Below are 21,683 nucleotides of genomic sequence, written 5' to 3'. Positions count from 1 at the left end.
AGCTGATCATGAATACATGTATAGAGGCCACACAGAAATTAGCGCCAACAAGATCAATTTAATTTCAAACGTACATTAATTTAAATGTCTGACAAGCATTAGGTACAGGTCTTATGGGGAGGAGACCTGTACCTACTGCTTGTCCGACATTTCTTTGGAAATTGCAATAATTGCATATTGAAAAATGTACAGATTACATGGAAATGAAAATGATATATTGGACAGGTTTTTATTGTCTGGTTTGATTACCAGTAACTCCAGAATCATCGAAATTTTGTCTATCCTTATTCCTGTGATTTACCCTGTCACCACCCACCACTACCACAACCCTCCCCCTTTTCTTTTCTTGCGCGCAACCTACATTTCAAGAAAAAACTCTTTATTGTGACTACCAAATAAATGTACATGTTTAAAATTAATTTGATCTTGTTGGCGCTAATTTCTGTGTGGCCTCTAAACATGTATTCATGATCGCTATTGAGTGCATGCAAGAGGAATTTCATTGGGATATTGAGTATCAGTGTTGTAGTGTTCTACACAACACAGACTGTGTATAATCGAATTGAATTCATGTTAAATTGGTCACGGACCATTGTTTTCATTCCCGTACTTGCACCCAGGTCCGTCTTGACTTTTTGGGTTACCCCATTATCTATAATGGGCACCGTCAGAAGGGCCATCTGGTTCACCGCCGACCTCCAGGCATCCAAGCAGACCTGCCAAAGAATAGTGAAGAAATGGCACCACGAGCAAACACCGGACAACTATGCAGCCCTCAAAAACGCCAGCCGCAGACACCACCAACTCATTCGAACCGCAAAAAGGACCTCCTTCAAGGAGCGCATCGACAACAAAGCACATAACAGCAAAGAGCTCTTCAACATCGTGAAGGAACTCGCCGATCCCAGCTCCAGCTCCAACGACATCCCGCTGTCATGACCTCTGTGACTCTCTAGCCACCTTCTTCCCCCGCAAGATCATAGACATCCACGACAGCTTCAACATCCAGACCCCCCCCCCCCCCCCCCCCCCCCACAGCCGCTGACACCCTAGACTCACCGCCCCAAAGCCACACCGGCCTCCTGATCTGCTGGAACCACATCAACGACGAAGACACCATCAGAACCTTAAACATCATCCACTCCGGATCACAATCAGAACCCTGCCCCCACCACATCTTCAACAAAGCGAGCTCCATCAACGCACCCCAACTCCAAAAGATCTTCTACTGCTCACTCCAATCCGCCACCTTCCCGGAAAGCTGGAAACATGCAGAGATCAACGCCCTACTCAAGAAACCCAAGGCAGACCCAAAGTAGCTCAAGATCTTCTGGCCATCTCCCTGCTCCCGTTCCCGGCAAAAGTCATCAAGAAGATCGTCAACAGACAACTGACCCGCTTCCTCGAAGAGAACAACACCCTGGACTCGTCCCAATTCGGATTCCTCAGCAACCACAGCACCGAAACCGCCCTCATCGCCACCACCGACGACATCAGGACCCTGCTGGACAACGGCAAAACCGTGGCCCTCATCCTCCTAGACCTCTCGGCCGCCTTCGACACCGTCTGCCACCACACCCTACGCACACGCCTCTACAACGCAGGGATCCGCGACAAAGCCCTGGACTGGATCACCTCCTCCCTCACTGACCGAACCCAGAGTGTCCGCCTCCCTCCATTCCGATCCGAAGCCACCAAGATCGCCTGCGGCGTACCCCAAGGATCATCCCTCAGCCCGACCCTCTTCAACGTCTACATGACACTGCTCGCCTACATTGTCCGATCACACAACCTCAACATCATCTCATACGCCAATGACACCCAGCTGATCCTCTCCCTCACCAAAGACCCTGCCACCGCCAAAACTAACTTCTATGATGGAATGAAGGCCGTCACCGAATGGATTTATTTATTTATTTTATTTATTTATTTATGGGTTTGTTACGCGCCGGCATCACACCCGAAGGTGTATCTCCGCGCGGTGCTGCGATGTGGACAGGTAGAGAGGCCTCCTCCTAGAATAGTACAGTTTTGAGGCGCTTCCTGAAAGCTGGGTGACTGGGGCACTCTCTGAGGGAGAGGGGGAGACAGTTCCATAGACGTGGACCCATGATGGAGAGGGCCCGGCCTCCCTGTCTGGTCTTATAATGTCTGGGAACCTGCAACAGCTGTTGGTTGGTAGACCTGAGGATACGAGACGGACGATGGAAGACAAATTTATCCGCCAGGTAATGGGGTCCCAGATTGTGAAGACTCTTGTGTATCACACAGCAGATCTTAAATTCTACCCGTTTCCGGATAGGAAGCCAGTGAAGGGCTTTGAGGAGGGGGAGGGAAGGAGTTCTAGGGGGGGAGTTGGTCACCAGCCGTGCTGCGGTGTTCTGCACCACCTGTAGTTTGTTGAGCACTCCCTCACTGGCCGCTAAGAGTAGGCCATTACAGTAGTCCAGGCGGCTCAAAACGAGGGCCTGGACCAAGGTCTTCCGGGTGTCATCGGGTAGAAGGGGGAACACCTTCCGAAGGAGGCCAATGACGTGGAAGCATGAACCCGCCGTAGTGCCGGCATGGTGAGAAAGGGTGAGGTCCTGGTCTAGACGAACCCCCAGGTTTTTGACCACCTGTTTAGGGAGCGGAGCATGTCCCAGGCTTGAAGGCCACCAGTCTGGGGTCCAGAGGATTTTCGCCTCCCCAAATAACATGACCTCAGACTTTCCCACGTTGCACTGTAGAAAATTCTTGGCCATCCAGCTGGCAATTGCAGTCATGCCGTTGGAGAATGCTTGTCTTATCTCCGGGGTAAAGGTTTTAAAAGTGAACAGCAGCTGCGTGTCGTCAGCGTAGGAGATAGGCATAAACCCAAAGGACCTAATCATGTTGGCCAGAGAGGAGACATATACGTTAAACAACGTAGGGCTAAGGCATGAGCCCTGCGGGACTCCTCTGATGATGTTGGCCAAGGCGGAAGTAAAGGAGCCCATGTTCACCTTCTGGGTCCGCTCTGAGAGAAAGCTGGTGAACCACGCCAGGGCAGATCTGTCAATGCCTATCTCTTTTAATCTGGAGAGGAGAATGTCGTGGGATATGGTGTCGAATGCTGCGGACAAGTCCAACAGCACCAACACCACAGACAAACCTCTGTCCAGGGACAGGCGTATAGCATCCGTAACAGAGAGGAGGGCGGTCTCGGTACTATGCCTAGGCCTGAACCCGGACTGAGAGTGGTCAAGGCTGCCAGTCTGCTCAATAAAAGCGGAGAGATGATGGTTGACGTGCTTCTCCGTCAATTTGCCGATGAATGGCAGCAGAGAGATTGGCCGCAGATTGGTCAAGTCCGACCAGGGAATGGTGGAATTCTTCCTGATAGGCTTGACCATGGCCTCCTTCCACACCTGGGGGACCAGTCCCTCAGACAGGGAGCGATTGATCACCGTTTGAATACAGGGGCTGATAACACTCCCAATAAGGTGCATGACACGGGCAGGTACGGGGTCAACTGGGCTGCCTGACTTGATGGTCCCAATCAGGGAGTTGACCTGGTCTAAGGTGATCTCCGGGATGAGAGATAATGAGGCTGGGACAGCGCAGGCTGTTCCAGACTGTAAACTGGAAGAGGGATCGTTATCATCCGCGGATGTGCTGGATTGGGAGATTTTTTGGTAGATGGCGTCAATTTTTTCCGTGAAAAAGCCAGCTGTTTCGTCGCACAGTTTTTGGGTTAGCACCTCTGCACTGTCACAGGCGACAGGTTTAGTGAATGTGCAAAGCACCTGGTACAGCAATTTGGGGTCGTTACTAGCTTCAGAGAGTTGGGAGATGATGTGGGACTTACGGGCAGCTCTGATGTTTTTATGATAGAGTCGCATAGCTGAGCTATACCTGTCTCTATCACTGGAGCTGCGCGAGAGTCTCCAGGATTTCTCCAGCTTTCTGCAGGCTCTTTTCTCAGTGCGCAGTGCGTCTGAGTACCATAGTTCTTGTTTTCGACCCGACCGCATATTGCAGCGTCTTAGAGGGGCGATCAGATTGACCGCCGTACTCAAGGCTTTGTTGAATTTGGACAAAGCCAAATTGGGGGAGTCTGATGGGAGAAACTCAGGAGGAATGAAGGCGGCTCCAAAGGAGTTGGCGGATACCTTATGCCACTGCCTGCGCCATAACGGCAGGGGGACAGGGTTGGGGCGTTCTTCCAAGAGAGTAGGGAGGGAGAAATTAATTATAAAATGGTCGGTCCAGTCAACCTGCAAAGGGGGATGACAGATCAGGGTATGGGAGTTCGATAAAATTAGATCAAGAGTGTGGCCGGCTTGGTGAGTCGGGCCCTGGTTACACTGTTTGAAGCCTAGGGCAGATAGGTCGGTCAACAGTTTGCAGGATTCAGCGTTGTCGGACAGTTCGCTGTGGACATTGAAGTCCCCTAGGAGTACAAAATTAGTCCCGGATCTTATATGGGGGGCTAGTGTCTCCAGGAGAGTGGTCGAGGCCTCAGTGTAAGGACCCGGAGGGCGGTAAACCAATGCTCCCTTCCAGAAGAATGGGGGCGAGGAGCCAAATTTAAAAACCAGTATCTCAATGTCGTCAGTACAACATTGATCGAGGAGAGTGACAGTGAGAGTATCTTTATAGATTACTGCGACCCCGCCGCCGGTTTTGACAGGGCGGTCAAGCCTGAGAATCTTATACCCTGAGGGAACCGCCAGGGTGATAGCAGGGACTAGGTGAGGCTTAAGCCATGTCTCCGTGCAGAAGCAGTAGTCGGGGCGGGTTGATTGTATTAAGTCCCATACCTCCGAATGGTGCTTCGGGAGAGATCTGACGTTACATAGTATGCTATTACCCCTGGGGGGCGGGGCGTTGGGGTCCACCGGGGTTAGAATGTCTGAGAGGGGGAAACCAGAGAGTGACTGAAAATGACATTGTTTGCAAGAGAACGGACCCCCGGGACAAGGGCCGTCCTCCTGACCACAACCATTAAGGGGAGGGTGCCACAATTTGCGTAGGTCCCTGGAGGAGTACCTTATTCTATCCGCAGCTAAAGAATTAGGGGCGGCAGAGGTAGGGGTCATGGCCCCCGGCCCCGTTCGGTCACGGACGGGCACAGACGGGCTCGTCTCAGGCGCGTCTAAAGCGCCCGTCTGCGCGCAACCGCTGCGCGCCTGAGCGACGAGAGGGCTTAAATGCCCTGCCTGAAGAACTGCTAGAGCGCTAACAGCGCGAGAGTGTGGGTGGGGTCACTGGCTCTTCCTGTCCCGCCCTCCGCTCAAGCGGCACTGGTTGCCGTGTCGGAACGGGGCGGGGCAGGGGGAAGATCGAGCACAGGCCCAGGAAGTCAGCGCAGTGTAGGCGGTGAGTGTACAATCGGTTTTAAAAAGTATTAGTCACAATTTAAAATCACAAGTTTTAAAATAAAGCTCAAGCAGGTGCACAACAAACAGGTACCGGCTAGTGGGGAGCGCGGAGCGCTGTCACAATCACAGCTGATAGTAAAGCGGGTCGGGGAGACTCTGCCACCGTCCCTCCCTTCCGCAAGCTGCCGCAGCTCCTCGCCGCCTTAAATGCCCTGCCTGAAGAACTGCTAGAGCGCTAACAGCGCGAGAGTGTGGGTGGGGTCACTGGCTCTTCCTGTCCCGCCCTCCGCTCAAGCGGCACTGGTTGCCGTGTCGGAACGGGGCGGGGCAGGGGGAAGATCGAGCACAGGCCCAGGAAGTCAGCGCAGTGTAGGCGGTGAGTGTACAATCGGTTTTAAAAAGTATTAGTCACAATTTAAAATCACAAGTTTTAAAATAAAGCTCAAGCAGGTGCACAACAAACAGGTACCGGCTAGTGGGGAGCGCGGAGCGCTGTCACAATCACAGCTGATAGTAAAGCGGGTCGGGGAGACTCTGCCACCGTCCCTCCCTTCCGATGAAGAACAGTCGCCTCAAACTGATCTCGGACAAGATGGAGGTCCTCATCCTCGGCTCCACTCCCTCCGCCTGGGACGACTCCTGGTGGCCAGCCCCGCTGGGACCTGCGCCGACACTCACCAACCACACACACAACCTGGAGTTCATCCTGGACTCATCTCTGTCAATGACCCAGCAAGTCAATGCCGTCTCCTGCTTCAACACTCTCCGCATGCTTCCCAAGATCTACAGAAGGATCCCCACCGGAACCAGAAGGACGGTCACCCAGGCCCTCGTCACCAGCAGGCTGGACTACGGGAATGCCCTATACGCGGGAACCACGGCTAAACTTCAGAAGAGACTACAACGCATACAGAACGCCTCCGCGCGCCTCATTCTCGACATCCCCCGCCACAGCCACATCACCGCCCACCTGAGGAACCTGCACTGGCTCCCCGTCAACAAGAGGATCACCTTCAAGCTCCTCACCCATGCTCACAAAGCACTCCACGACGCCGGACCAGCATACCTCAACAAACGACTCACCTTCTACACCACGAACCGCCAGCTTCGCTCCACTGACCTCGCCCTCGCCACCGTTCCACGCATCCACCGAACGACCACCAGTGGCAGATCCTTCTCCCACACCGCCGCCAAGACATGGAACACTCTCCCCATCCACCTGCGACAGACCCAGGACCTGCTGAGCATCAGGAGACTTCTCACGACCTGGTTGTTCAAACAGTAGCAGCTCCATTCCCCCCAGCGCTTTGAGACCCTCACAGGTGGGTAGCACGCTCAACAAATGACTGATTGATTAATTAATTGATTCGCAGAGACTAGAAACTATGAAGTTTTGATTTGAGGTGATAGATAAAAGACCAATTGTTGTTTAATTAGTTTGGTAATAATAGTAAGATGGTGCACCGGCTGCCATTTTTTTTTTACTTTGAAAATGAATAAAAAATGTTGGACAGACAAGAACGGGTGTGGGAGGGAGCACAGGCGCAGGAGTGGGGAGGGGGTCTGGGAGAAGCTGCGGGCGGGCGGCTGTGGGGTGCACTGGCAGCCAAACGTTGTGTGTGAGAAGGAAGGAGGGCAAATATTGGATGTTTACATCTGTGAAATGTGTGGGGTGATGCCAAGGCTGATGGACAGCTCTGTAAGCGAATGTTTAAAGCCAGCGGAGCACAGTATCCAAAGGCGGAAACGGGCTGTCCAAAAGCTTCTTTTTGCGTATCCATATGTGTATGTTGTGTGGTGACATTAGCTCTCAGCAGGGCTTTAAGTGGGATGAAAAAAATGGGGGTCTCTCAAAGGGGCGTGGCCAATGTAATTAAAGTTGTGGCTTAAAAAGACATAAGCTAAAAATCTGTGCTTAGGATAGTGTGCCGCCCGACTTGTATTTTGCTGTTTCTCTCATTGCATCCAGATATATGATACAACAAGTAACACCATGCTTACAATAAGGCAGGACTATTGGCTTTGTCAATGGTTGTTAGTTGCATAAGATAAATAAGCAGCAACAATAGCCTGTTGTATATAATATTGAAAAAGCTCCCACTTAAAGCCCTGGTAACACCACAACAGTGTTGCTGTTCCTGAGTTTCAAAAAAGAAGGGACATCCATGTGCCGCTGTCACTGCAGTCTGGAAAAAAACGGACCGCCTGTGCCAGAGCATAAAACAGAGCCCGATCACTTAAAGCCCTGGTACTCAGTACACAGTACACAGTAAAAGCTGTCAGTAGAGAGACCCAAAAACGCCACAGCCAGACTCAACACTGGCTCCCGAGGAGCAAAGTAAAGAAATTATGTCGTGCACATAAGATCCACATGGTGGCGGTGGAGGACAAGAAAAACCCAGCACAGAGCTAGGAATTTAACCGGGGCCGAATCTGGAAACAAGCATTGGTCATGAGAAAGAGACTGCAGCACCCTGCATTTAATGAGGAACTCTTTAAACACATGCAACGCACATGGGTAAACTGAACTTACTGAACAACAAACCTATCTCTGTCGACAGCACTAAATCCCTTGGTGTCATTCTTGATAAAAGGCTCAATCTACACTCCCACGTTAATTCCATTGCAAAGAATGCACGTTAACAACTGCGTCTTCTTGTTTCTTTCCAGAGCAAGACCTAAAAACCTTGGTCCAATCTTTGGTTCTCTCTAGATTGGACTATTGCAATTCTCTGCTTGCTGGCCACCCCAAATCTCGCCTCTCCCCTCTCAAATCTGTACTCCATTCAGTGGCTCGTTTTGTCTTTGGGGCCAAAAGAAGTGACCACATTCGTACCCAAATTTTTTCTTTGATGGCTTCCCATCGAAACAAGATCATTCTACAAAACTGCCTGTATCAGCCACACAGCCTTGCACACTTCCTCCCCTCGATGCCTGGCAAATAAACTTAAAATCTCTGGAGACTCCAGACCATCACGTAATGCAGAAAAATTACTGCTTGAGCCCCCACCTTCAAAAGGGAAGGATCGATGGCTCAATCTTTGTCAGACAATGCGTTTAGAATCTGGAACTCGCTTCCTCCACTACTCCGTACCACCACCTCTACCCGGACCTTCAAAACTGACCTCAAATCTCTTCTCTTCCAAAGACACTTCCAGAACTAATACATCCCTTTTCATGTCCCTCAAGGAAGTTCTTACAATGTTGTACATATGTAATCTATGCCTGTACGATCCTAATCCTGTTGTGTTTTTGATTTTTGTGTGACTGCCATCTACTGTTATTTTACTTTTTCATCTATCTCGTTTGTATCTGTAGCGTGTAAGTATGTAAATTTCCTCATGTAACGTACTTGGTTGTATTGTGAAGCGCTCTGACACCTTTGGGTACAGTCTGCGCTATATAAAAATGCATTAAATAAATAAATGGGTACAACTCTATTCACACACCACTGATGCACTGTACTCGTCCGCACACATTTCACCTTGCACGCGCACAGACACATTGCTCACCCTACAGTCACATGGTCATAAGTCTCAGCATGCAGTTACACAGCCACACCTTTGGGTGTAATTTGTTGCGCTTTATAAGTGGATATAACATAATTGACATGATATACTGCTCAGCCGTTATTCTTACGCCACTCGTCACTCACTAATGCAGGCACCACTCTCACCCTGCACTGATACAGGTGCATGTCAGCGCTCACAAGCATATACTGCCCTCATATGGGCAGACCACTCACCCTGCATTCACACACCACTCGTACTGCACTCAGTCAGTCAAACAAGCTTTATTCGACGATTGTCATAAAAGCAATACATTAAAACAATTCATGCAATAAAAATAGAGATAAAATTCACACAGAAATACTACAAAAGCTAAAATTAATCAAGTTAGGAAAATTTCATCAAGACTGGAGACATCAAGAGTCATACAATTAATCATAGCATTACTTATCCCTTTAAACATTTACTTCTAATGACCCATGCGCATCCCAGAAATTTGGCAACTGCTATGTATATTGGGGGGCTGGGATTTGTGCAGATAATTCTAAGGGCCAATAGTCCACTCCGAGTGCCCAACGATTTGGCCATTGGGCGCAACCAAGCTCTACGCGGGGAAGAGTATGCTTGACATTCGAAAAGTAAGTGGCTAATTGTTTCCTTAGAATTCGGGCAAAATGGGCATGAGGGATTTCCACCACTAGACCACCTGGATGTAAATGCTCTGACAGGAATGCTGCCGAGTCTCAGTTGAAAGTAAAGCTTTCTATCCAGCGGTTTAGTTATGTCGTCCCAAAATGGCTCAAATGACGTCTCATCCTTGAACTCCATAAAAACCCCGGTTAGTGAAAGTGGGGGAGTGGACCTAAACAATTTGGAAAATATAATTTCCAAATACCTGCCCTTTAAGGCTGTTTTTGACGGAAAAATAGCATTCGTCGGGTCCTCCCATGTCTCCATCAGCCCCAGCTCTCTGAGAATCGCTCCAATTCCAGAGAGCCATTTTATCTGGTGAAAGACATCACTTTTAATAATATCAAGGAGGCCCCTTGCAAATATTTCCAGTTCCGGGGTGACCCATATTCGCCTCCAGTATAATACCGGGCGAAGGTTTGCAATAATCTTAATTGGTTTCATGCCTAGGTCCTGGAAAACAGGCCCCATGGGGCTGCTCTGTGGCAGCATGGTAAGTTTACGCCAAAAGCTATTTTCAGAACATGTTAATTTACTTAGGTTTCCGTGCCCCCAGATTTCGACACCATAAAGGGCTGCACCCATGGCCTTTGCTTTGTAGACCATAATTGCAGGGACCAAAGGATAAGTCAGGGACTTAGCATGTTCTCTATTCAGTAACCCGGCAAGTTGCCTATGTTTTAGGGCTGCAAGGTCTATCTGTTCGTTCCATCGCAGATCATGCTGGATGGTTACGCCCAGATATAAAAATGATTTTACTTGTTCCAGAGGTTGTTTATTCATTAGTATTTTCCCTCTAAATGTCTTATGCTGGTTAAAAGACATGAATTTTGATTTTAAAACATTCATTTCAAGCCACTGATCAATACAGAAGGCTTCAAAGCCACTCGGAGTCTTGGAAATTATAAGGCAATCGTCGGCGAACATTAAAATAGGTACTTTTGCGCCTGCTAAAATTGGAGCATCAACACTTGCCTCAATCAGGACCTTTGCCACATTATTGATATAGAGAGAGAAGAGCGTTGGGGCTAACACACAGCCTTGGCGCACTCCTCTCTCTACTGGGAACTAGTTGGTGACACTACCAGGGGATCCCCATCTTATTTGGGCATAGTTGTGCTCATGTAGTTTCACAATCAGGGAAAGAAGGGTGGGAGGCATGCCCATATCTTTCAATACGAGCCAAAGGTTTGTGCGGGGAACAAGATCAAAGGCGGCCCTCAGGTCAATGAAGGCAGCATACAGACTAACCCCCCCCCCCAACTGGACAACCTTCCAATAGAGCATGGCAAAGTGTAGGACTTGATCCACTGTACTTATGCAGGCCCTGAACCCTGCTTGAAGTTGAGACAAGATTGGCATCTCGCGCTCCCACTCAAGAACTTTATTTAGTACCAATCTGCCATAAATCTTTTGGATGGTGTCGATTAAGCTGATAGGGCGGTAATTGCCTGGAAGGGACTTATCGCCTTTTTTTAAAACAGGGATTATTTCTGCCCCCTTCCACGATTCAGGTATTGGTGTTCCTTTGGCTATCGAATTTGCCAAGAGTAGAATATACTTTCCCCATGGTTCTCGATCATGCAGGAAGGTATCAGCTGGGACACCGTCTATTCCTGGCGCTCTACCAGGTGTAACGGAGTCCAGTGCACATTAAATGTCCCTGATAGTGAACGTGTCTTCCAACCAGGTAGTATATTCTATTCTCTCTCTACGCTCTGTGGGCAAGTCCTGCCCTCTAGCGTATTGGGGCATTTTTCAACAGACTCACCACACGCCGGGAGTGCAACGGCACCAGCTCCACACCGCCAGCGCCGTGAGGCGAACGGCAGGTCTTTTCCAGGGCTCGCCACGGTGTAGTTCAACCAGGCGAACTACACCTCCCACAAGCCCCGGGGGTGACGCACAAACCTGACGCTCTCCACGCGCCCGGAGGCGCTCTAAGAACGCGGAGCGCCGGACGCTCCTGGGGGCATTTTTCAACAGACTCCCCACACGCCGGGAGTGCAACGGCACCAGCTCCACACCGCCAGCGCCATGAGGGGAACGGCAGGTCTTTTCCAGGGCTCGCCACGGTGTAGTTCAACCAGGCAAACTACACCTCCCACAAGCCCCGGGGGTGACGCACAAACCTGACACTCTCCACGCGCCCGGAGGCGCTCTAAGAACTCGGCGCGCCGGACGCTCCTGGGGCATTTTTCAACAGACTCACCACACGCCGGGAGTGCAACGTCACCAGCTCCACACCGCCAGCGCCGTGAGGGGAACGGCAGGTCTTTTCCAGGGCTCGCCACGGTGTAGTTCAACCAGGCGAACTACACCTCCCACAAGCCCCGGGGGTGACGCACAAACCTGACGCTCTCCACGCGCCCGGAGGTGCTCTAAGAACGCGGAGCGCCGGACGCTCCTGGGGGCATTTTTCAACAGACTCACCACACGCCGGGAAAGCAACAGCACCATCTCCACACCGCCAGCGCCGTGAGGGGAACGGCAGGTCTTTTCTAGGGCTCGCCACGGTGTAGTTCAACCAGGCGAACTACACCTCCCACAAGCCCAGGGGGTGTTGCACAAACCTGACGCTCTCCTCGCGCCCGAGGCACTCTAAGAACTCGGAACGCCTCCCGCATCGCGGGACGCGCGCGGGCGGCGCCAGGCTAAGCCCGGGCAAAGGGCGGGTAGTCTGTGGCAGTCCGAGGCTGAACGTGGTTGGGTTGGGTCCCACCACCAACACCTGCCATCACCCACCTTATATTCAGGTACTGTGTCCAAGAGTCAAACAACATGGGGAAGAGAAAAAATATGGAGGGGCTAGCAGAGTGCCCTACCACTCGTGTGAAAAGGAGAAAGTCAAAGAAGGCTAGCAAAGCAGTTAGGCATGCAGGAGAGAACTGTGTAATGTCACGTATTGACGAACTGATTGAAGACTGTAACAATATACTTGCATCTAAACCCCTGGTAGAACATAGTCTGGTTACAATTGAGGGGGAGAATGATACAGACTTTACACTGAAATTTGATAAACGGGGTTCTATTGTTGTTCCTCGAATGTTTATAAATAGAAAAAACAGACACAGTTCCGACGCAATTCACGGGGTGGTTGAAAGCCCCACAACAGCGGGTGTAGACGTGGGGCCAGATATAGCTCGCGCAACCCCGCTTGATCCCATTGTGATTTGCTCAAACAGATTTTCTAGCCTCGCTGACATTGACTGTTTGCCCAGGGATAACGTGGATTCCCAGACTCAGATAGACTCATCTGCTTCTTATGGGTCTAGGGAGGGGGTACGTGTATTGGAATTAAATTACAGCTGATCCAGGTGCTAGGGACGATATTACTAACCTATGTGTTAGACGGGGACCGGGAGGGTCGGCCGAGCACAGTGATCGCACAGACAGGTAACTTCCCCCCCACAGATGGACACCACACAAAGCTTAGGGTAACACCTTTTATAGGCACTTCGGGTAGTAGAGTGGTACGATACAGGGCGATCAGGACACGATGATCCTCTCAATTCTAGTCTCTAGTAAGGGAAGGGGGTAGCGGGACAGTCTTGGTACCCACGGGTACGGGTGTGTAACGGCGATAGCTCACAATCCTCGAGCTCGGTGTTCGGAGGGGTCAGACCGCGGCAGCGCCGGCAGGTCCCGAAGAGGTCGTAGGTGGCACGGGCCGCGGCAGCGCCAGCAGGTCCCAACGAGGATGAAGGTTACAACGGGCCGCGGCAGCGCCAGCAGGTCCCACGAGAATGCAGGTTGCAACGGGCCGCGGCAGCGCCAGCAGGTCCCACGAGGATGAAGGTTACAACGGGCCGCGGCAGCGCCAGCAGGTCCCACGAGAATGCAGGTTGCAGAGGGCCGCGGCAGCGCCAGCAGGTCCCACGAGAATGCAGGTTGCAGAGGGCCGCGGCAGCGCCAGCAGGTCCCACGAGGATGAAGGTTGCAGAGGGCCGCGGCAGCGCCAGCAGGCAGGACAATAGTTCCCAAGGCAGGGCTGTGGCAGCGCCAACAGTCCGTCAAGGATGAGTTCGTCGCGGTGTCTCTCGACTCCAGGATACAACTGCCTTCCTGTCCTGGGGCTGCCTCAGTTATAGGTCTGGCGCCCTTTGATGTCCGGACCCTCGCTCTTGGAGGTCGGGAGGTCTGGGATGAGGGAGTCCAGACACCCAGCAGGGGGGTGGAGCCAGCGCCCGAGGAGGCTGGGGGTGCTCGGCACCTGGCAGGGGAGAGCCATCGACACTTCGTACTCCCATTGACCTGCCAAGTGGGCCGTTCACCTCCTGGGTGGAGGGTGGTGCCGGGATGTCGGGGCCTGGCCAGGCCCAGGGCTGGGGTCGGGCTGAGGCCGCACGGCCGCGTGGTGCCGTATCCAAGATGGCGGCTGGGCCGGGCAATGGTGCTGACGGTGGCCCAGGCCCTGTCCTGCGGGGAGGGAGCGAGCCCTTCATGTGGCCTGTCCAACATGCGTCCCCCCCAGCTGAAGGCGGGGAGAGTCACCCATCTTCTTGGGGACTTTCCTCGTCGAGGCGGAAAAAGCGGGACAGGCCATCCGCGTTGGCGTGGTCTTGGCCGGGTCGATGTTCCACAGTGAAGTCCATCCCCTGCAGGGAGATGGACCAACGTAGTAGTTTCGGGTTTTCCCCCCGCATCTGCATGAGCCATTGCAGGGGCCGATGATCGGTCTGGACCCGGAAGTGGGTGCCGAAGAGATAAGGCCGGAGCTTTTTGAGGGCCCACACCACGGCGAAGGCCTCCCTCTCGATGGTGCTCCAGCGTCGTTCTCGGGCCAGGAGCCGTCTGCTGATGAAGGCCACTGGCTGGTCAAGTCCTTCGGGGTTCAGCTGGGAAAGGACTGCCCCAACGCCATGGTCGGAGGCATCTGTTTGGACGATAAATTCCCGGCTGTAGTCGGGGGCCTGGAGCACCGGGGCGGAGCACATGGCGGCCTTCAGCTTCTCGAAGGCCGCTTGACAGTCTGGGGTCCAGTTGACAGTCTTTGGTTGGTTTTTGGAGGTGAGTTCCGTGAGGGGCCCTACGATGCTGCCATAGTCCCTCACGAACCGTCGGTAGTAGCCTGTGAGTCCCAAGAAGGCGCGGACCTCGGTCTGGGTGATGGGGGACTGCCACGACTGGATGGCAGCGATCTTGAGTTGCAGAGGGGCCACCAGACCGCTTCCCACCTGGTGCCCGAGATAGGTCACGGACCCCTGGCCAATTTGGCATTTGCTGGCCTTGATCGTGAGGCCAGCTCGTTGGAGGGCCTGTAGCACCTCTCGGAGGTGGTGGAGGTGGTCGGACCAGTGGTGGCTGTACACAGCGATATCGTCCAGGTAGGCGGCGCTGAATCCTTCGAGTCCTGCCAGGACCTGGTTTACTAGCCGCTGAAATGTTGCTGGCGCATTCTTCATGCCGAAGGGCATGACCTTGAAGTGATAGTGGCCATCAGGGGTAGAGAATGCCGATCGTTCTTGGGCCCGGGGTGTGAGACCGATCTGCCAGTAGCCCGCTGTTAGGTCGAAGATGCTGAGGTAGCGGGCAGCTCCCATGCGGTCGATTAGTTCATCTGCTCGGGGGAGGGGGTGTGCGTCTGTTCTGGTGACCGCATTCAAGCCCCGGTAGTCGACGCAGAACCGGAGCTCCGGCGTGGCGCCGGGGGCGGCCGCTTTGGGGACCAGTACCACTGGGCTGGCCCAGGGGCTGTCTGAGGGCTCGATGATCCCGAGTGTGAGCATCTTGGCCACCTCCTCTTGGATGCAGGCCCGTACCCGATCTGGTACGCGGTAGGCCCGATGGCGGATAGGGGGACTGTCTCCAGTGTCCACGTCGTGTAAGCACCAGGGGGTGACCCCTGGGGTGAGGGAGAACAGGGTGGAGAACTGGAGCAGGAGGACTCGGCAGCCTTGGCGCTGTTCCAGGGTGAGGGCCTCCGAGAGTCGGACCCCGTCCACGGAGCCGTCCTTCTCCCGTGACCGTAGGAGGTCAGGAAGGGGTTCGGAGTCCTCCTCGGTTCCATTGTCGGTTGCCATCAGGAGACTGAGTTCGGAGCGTACAAAGTGGGGTTTCAGTCTATTAGCGTGGAGGACCCGGAGAGGGTTTCGGGAAGATTCCATATCGATGAGATAGGTGACAGGGCTCTTGCGCTCGATTACTTTGAAGGGCCCCGTCCATTTGTCTTGCAGAGCGCATGGTTCGGTGGGAGACATTACCCACACTTGTTGGCCGGGTTCAAATTCGATGGAGGATGCATTTTGATCGTACCACCTTTTCATGTCCTCCTGACTGGCCTCCAGGTTTGCTTTTGCCATCTCTCTGAACCTTCTGGTCTGGTTGCGGAGGGTTAGGAGGTACTTGAAAACATCTGGGGGGTTCTTTAGAGGGGGCATTTCCCAGCCTTCTTTGACTAGGCTGAGCGGGCCTCGCACCGGGTGTCCATACAAGAGTTCGAAAGGGCTGAAGCCGAGGGACTTCTGGGGGACTTCTCGGTAGGCAAAGAGAAGGCACGGTAGTAGCACATCCCACTGGTGACGGAGGGGCTCTTCCAACCCCCCAATCATCCCTTTGAGCGTGCGGTTGAACCGCTCAACCAGTCCGTTCCCTTGAGGGTGATAGGGGGTCGTGAATCGGTAGGTGACCCCACACTGTTGCCAGAGGGACTTCATGTATTTTGAGATAAAGTTCGTACCCCTGTCGCTGACGACTTCCCGGGGGAAGCCCACTCGAGAGAAGATCCCCATCAAGGCTCGACCCACTACTGGGGCTGTTATCGTACGAAGGGGGACCGCCTCAGGATAGCGGGTAGCGTGATCCACCAGGACCAGGATGAAGCGATGTCCCTGTGCTGTTCGGGGGTCCAGGGGCCCCACAATGTCTATTCCCACCCTTTCGAACGGGGTGGTCACCACGGGGAATGGTTGTAGGGGTGCCTTGAGTTTGCGGCCGCTCTTCCCACTGGCCTGGCAGGTCGGGCAGGACCGGCAATGGTTGGATACGTCATTTCTCATTTTGGGCCAAAAAAAATGAGTCACCAGGCGGTGGTAGGTCTTGTCTTGGCCCAGGTGCCCGGCCAGGGGGACATCATGGGCTAGGTTCAACAGGAAGTCTCTGAAGTGGAGGGGCACCACCAGCACTCGCCCGGCCCCCAGTTCTGCGATTTTCTGTTCGCTGTACAAGAGATCATTGTCCCAATAAACCCAGTGGGCCCCGGTGGTGTCTCCTTGGCTCTGGGCGAGCGCTTGCTGTCGCAATCCCTCGAGGGAGGGGCAGGTCTTTTGCTCCTGCCGGAATTGTTCCTGGGTGGGCCCCCCTTCTTGACGCCACTGAGCCAGGTCGGGAAGCTCGGGGGGCTGTGTGGACCCCTCTGGGGTGGGGTCCGGGTGGTCGGTCTGGAGGAAGTCTTCTTCTGGAGTGATCGAGGGCGGAGGTGCTGCCCATTCTGGTTCTTCTGGTCTAGGGATGGTGCGGGTGGCCATGGACCGGGTGGTTACGCACGCCCAGTCCGGGAGACCCAACATCCCCAGATGCTCTCTTCTTTCCACAGCGGCCCACGGGGAGCTCTCGAGATCGTTCCCCAGGAGGCAGTCTACGGGGGCATCGTCACGGACAGTTACTTTCAGCATGCCGGACACTCCTCCCCATTCGAAGGGGACGCAGGCCATCCGACACAGGCTCTCCGAGTTATCTGCCGATCGGACGGGGCAAAGTACGTTTGGTAGGATTTGTTCTGGGGTCACCAGGTGACAGCGGACGGCCGTCACACTGGCCCCGGTGTCACGCAGGGCCTCGGCCTTGCGCCCATTGATGCTCACCCATTGGCTGTACTTCCGAGTGTTGGCGGGCAGGGGAGTCCGCGGGACCATGTCTCTTCCTCCTAGGCATGCCAGGGTCATGGCGGCGGGTTCCCACTCGAGCTGCTCCGACTCATAGGTCTCCGTGTCTTCGGAGACTTGTTCTTCTCCCAGGGCGGCGGCCGCCATCTGGCGGGGCCCGGGGGCCTGGTTCTTCGGGCAGGTCGGGTCACTGGCATAGTGACCGACTCGCTGGCATCGATGACACGTCACGTTAGCTCGGAACCCCGGGCGCATCGGGGGGTTTCCCCGGCCTGCTGGAGCCGGGGTGGCGTTAGTGGGTGCGGCCGGGGCGGCGTCTCTGCCCCGGCCCGGGCCTCCTCCTCCTCCTCGGGGACGATGGTGACCTTGGTTGGTTCTGTTCTGCTCATTCGGCCCACTCCGGGCCACTCGGGTGCTCTCCCACCGGTCAGCCTCGGTGGCGAGCTGCCGGGGTTCAGTCAATTTACTGTCGAGGAGGTGCTGCCTGAGTTCGACAAAGCAGTTGTTGGAGAGGTGCTCCCATACAATGAGATTGAAGAGTTGTTCGTAAGTGGTTACGTTGTTACCCTTGATCCACCCCTCGAAGGCTCGGCTGAAATAGTTCACGTATTCCAACCACATCGTACCTGGGATCCGGGTGCAGTTGCGGAACCTCTGGCGGTACATTTCGGGTGTAAGTCCATATCGACTGAGGAGGGCGGCCTTCATATGGTCATAGGACGTCATTTGATGGTCCGGAAGCTGCAGCAGGGCATCACGACCCTCGTTGACGAATCTCCCCCATAGACCGGCTCCCCAGTCACTTCGAGCGACCCGGTGGGCGGTCATGGCAATCTCATAGGCTTTGAACCACTGCTGTATGTCGTCGTTTCGGTGATATTCTCGGACCACATCCTTGGGGATGTGGACCTTCTGCTCGGTAGGACCCGGGGAGTGCGGTTGCTCGGGCACCCCTAGGTTTTTGTTCAGTTTGCGCATTTCTATCTCCGCTAGTTTGCACTCGTGCTCGTATGCCAGTCTTTTTTCTTCGAGGTCTCTCTGTCTCTGTTTTTCCTCTCGCTCTTCTCTGAGCCGTAAGTGTTCTAAGTTTATTTTTTGTTCCGCCAGTTTCAATTCTCCGTCTAATCTGAGTCGTGCCAAGTCTAACTCGTGTAATCTATTTTTTTCCCGCTCTTGGATCTCTTCATGGGAGGGGCCTGTTCTCCGTTCCTCCGTCCGGGGGGTGTTGACTTCCGGGGCTGCGGGGTCCCGGGGGGTTGCGGTATTTGTCTCTGTCCAGGTTGCGGTATTTGTCTCTGTCCAGGCCTCTAGGGCGTTTTTGAAGTCTTCTTTTGTGCTTAGCCCGGTGGTAGCAATGCCTAAGTCCATGCAAAATTGTTTGAGCTCTCGGTGGTTGTATTCTTCCAGCTTTTCCATCTGGAACTTCTCCGCCGATCCGCTCTCTTTGGTCGTCATTGTGGTTTTAGTCGTAGGGTGAGTTACTGTCTGTACGGTACGCGTTGGTTCGGATCGCGCCGCTAGCCACCAATGTTAGACGGGGACCGGGAGGGTCGGCCGAGCACAGTGATCGCACAGACAGGTAACTTCCCCCCCACAGATGGACACCACACAAAGCTTAGGGTAACACCTTTTATAGGCACTTCGGGTAGTAGAGTGGTACGATACAGGGCGATCAGGACACGATGATCCTCTCAATTCTAGTCTCTAGTAAGGGAAGGGGGTAGCGGGACAGTCTTGGTACCCACGGGTACGGGTGTGTAACGGCGATAGCTCACAATCCTCGAGCTCGGTGTTCGGAGGGGTCAGACCGCGGCAGCGCCGGCAGGTCCCGAAGAGGTCGTAGGTGGCACGGGCCGCGGCAGCGCCAGCCGGTCCCAACGAGGATGAAGGTTACAACGGGCCGCGGCAGCGCCAGCAGGTCCCACGAGAATGCAGGTTGCAACGGGCCGCGGCAGCGCCAGCAGGTCCCACGAGGATGAAGGTTACAACGGGCCGCGGCAGCGCCAGCAGGTCCCACGAGAATGCAGGTTGCAGAGGGCCGCGGCAGCGCCAGCAGGTCCCACGAGAATGCAGGTTGCAGAGGGCCGCGGCAGCGCCAGCAGGTCCCACGAGGATGAAGGTTGCAGAGGGCCGCGGCAGCGCCAGCAGGCAGGACAATAGTTCCCAAGGCAGGGCTGTGGCAGCGCCAACAGTCCGTCAAGGATGAGTTCGTCGCGGTGTCTCTCGACTCCAGGATACAACTGCCTTCCTGTCCTGGGGCTGCCTCAGTTATAGGTCTGGCGCCCTTTGATGTCCGGACCCTCGCTCTTGGAGGTCGGGAGGTCTGGGATGAGGGAGTCCAGACACCCAGCAGGGGGGTGGAGCCAGCGCCCGAGGAGGCTGGGGGTGCTCGGCACCTGGCGGGGGAGAGCCATCGACACTTCGTACTCCCATTGACCTGCCAAGTGGGCCGTTCACCTCCTGGGTGGAGGGTGGTGCCGGGATGTCGGGGCCTGGCCAGGCCCAGGGCTGGGGTCGGGCTGAGGCCGCACGGCCGCGTGGTGCCGTATCCAAGATGGCGGCTGGGCCGGGCAATGGTGCTGACGGTGGCCCGGGCCCTGTCCTGCGGGGAGGGAGCGAGCCCTTCATGTGGCCTGTCCAACACTATGCAATCTTGTGAATCGTGTATGTAATTTCATCCATTGCATCCAAGACAAAGTTGATAATCTAACTACCCAGGTACTTCATGTAATCTCTAATCCAAACACGTGCATAAAGTAGGGCACCCAATCTCGTTGGGCTACCCAGTTTTGGGGATTTTCTGGGCAACCTCCTGACCCCCATTTTACTAAGTCCCAAAATTGCTTGGAATTCCTGATTGTGCTAGCCTCCTTAAGCTCCCTCCACCTTTTTTCATCCCAGGTGCGCTTAGATTTTTGTATTACAATTGTATATGTGCTCCTGGCTAGACGAACACCAACACTAGAACCGGTTTTAATAGCCTGTCCTAGGTCTAACCTGGCCTTCCTACAATCGTTGGTGTACCATCTGGGGGAGTAATTAGTTGAGGTTGTGTTTGAATTATATGTTTTAACAAATAAGCCCTTTATTTGAGTGAACAAAGTTTCGTGCACCTTGACGGCACTATCACTCCCTGCAATTGAGGCATCATGGGCAGCGCAGGCGCTCAGTTCCTTAATGGCTTGTTGTAGATTATTGGAAATAAAATCAAGGTTTGACTGGCTTTGGGCTACTTTTGCCCACTTCAAATGACGCATATCATTTGTGAGGAGGACAGCTTGGGGAACTACATAACTCAGTTCCTCTACTACGACTGGCACTTTCCAGTATGGAAAAGTCATACATAGAGGCTTATGATCGCTCTCAAGGCGGTCAACAACCGACATGTCAAATAAGTGTTTCCACAACTCAAGATGGACTAAAATGTAATCGATTCTACTTTCTCTTTTGCCACTCTTAAACGTGACAGCACCCATCTTATCTTTAGGGGTTCTGCCATTAGCCGCCCTTAACCTTTTGTTTAAACAGATGGAGTTAATCTGAATAACCAGATCAGTCCACCTCAGAACACGGTTCAGCTCGAGTTTAGGAACCCCCCACTGGCTGTCCTGTTCCTCTAAAAGGTAAGAATCGTCACTTGATAGGGGTTCGAAGTTTACATTAAAATCTCCTGCAACTATTATCCGTGAGTGTGTGGAGTATTTATCCATAAGATCACCGAGTGCGACAAGAGTACCAGACTTCTGCCCCCCTGTGCTCCTAGCGTAAACATTATAAATGTCCAGTGTTTCTGACTGGTTATAAGAAAGGGAAAGGATCTGGATATCCTTGTGACTCTTCGGGAGCTCCTTTACAGTGATTCCGGAGTCCTGCTTGACCCAAATTGTGAGGCCACCAGATGGTCTTCCATGTTCACTCTTTTCAGCGGGAACGTACTGCACTCATGCAGGAACCGCTGTTGCCCTGCTTTAATACAGGAGCACACCATTCTCACAAGCATACCCTGAACTCACATGGGCAGACCGCTCACCCTGCACTCACACACCACTCGCCCTGCACTCATGCAGGTACCTTCTCACCCTGCACTCATATAGATGCACGCCAGCACTCACAAGCATCCCCCTCACTCACATGGGCAGACCGCTCACCCTGCATTCACACACCACTCGTCCTGCACTCATGCAGGTACCTTCTCACCCTGCACTCATACAGACGCACACCAGCACTCACAAGCATACCCGCACTCACATGGGCAGACCGCTCACCCTGCATTCACACACCACTCGTCCTGCACTCATGCAGGTACCTTCTCACCC

This window comes from Lissotriton helveticus, chromosome 4_1 (genome assembly GCF_964261635.1).
Source record: "Lissotriton helveticus chromosome 4_1, aLisHel1.1, whole genome shotgun sequence".
Lineage (NCBI taxonomy): Eukaryota > Metazoa > Chordata > Amphibia > Caudata > Salamandridae > Lissotriton > Lissotriton helveticus.
Note: the sequence above shows the minus strand (reverse complement) of the source record.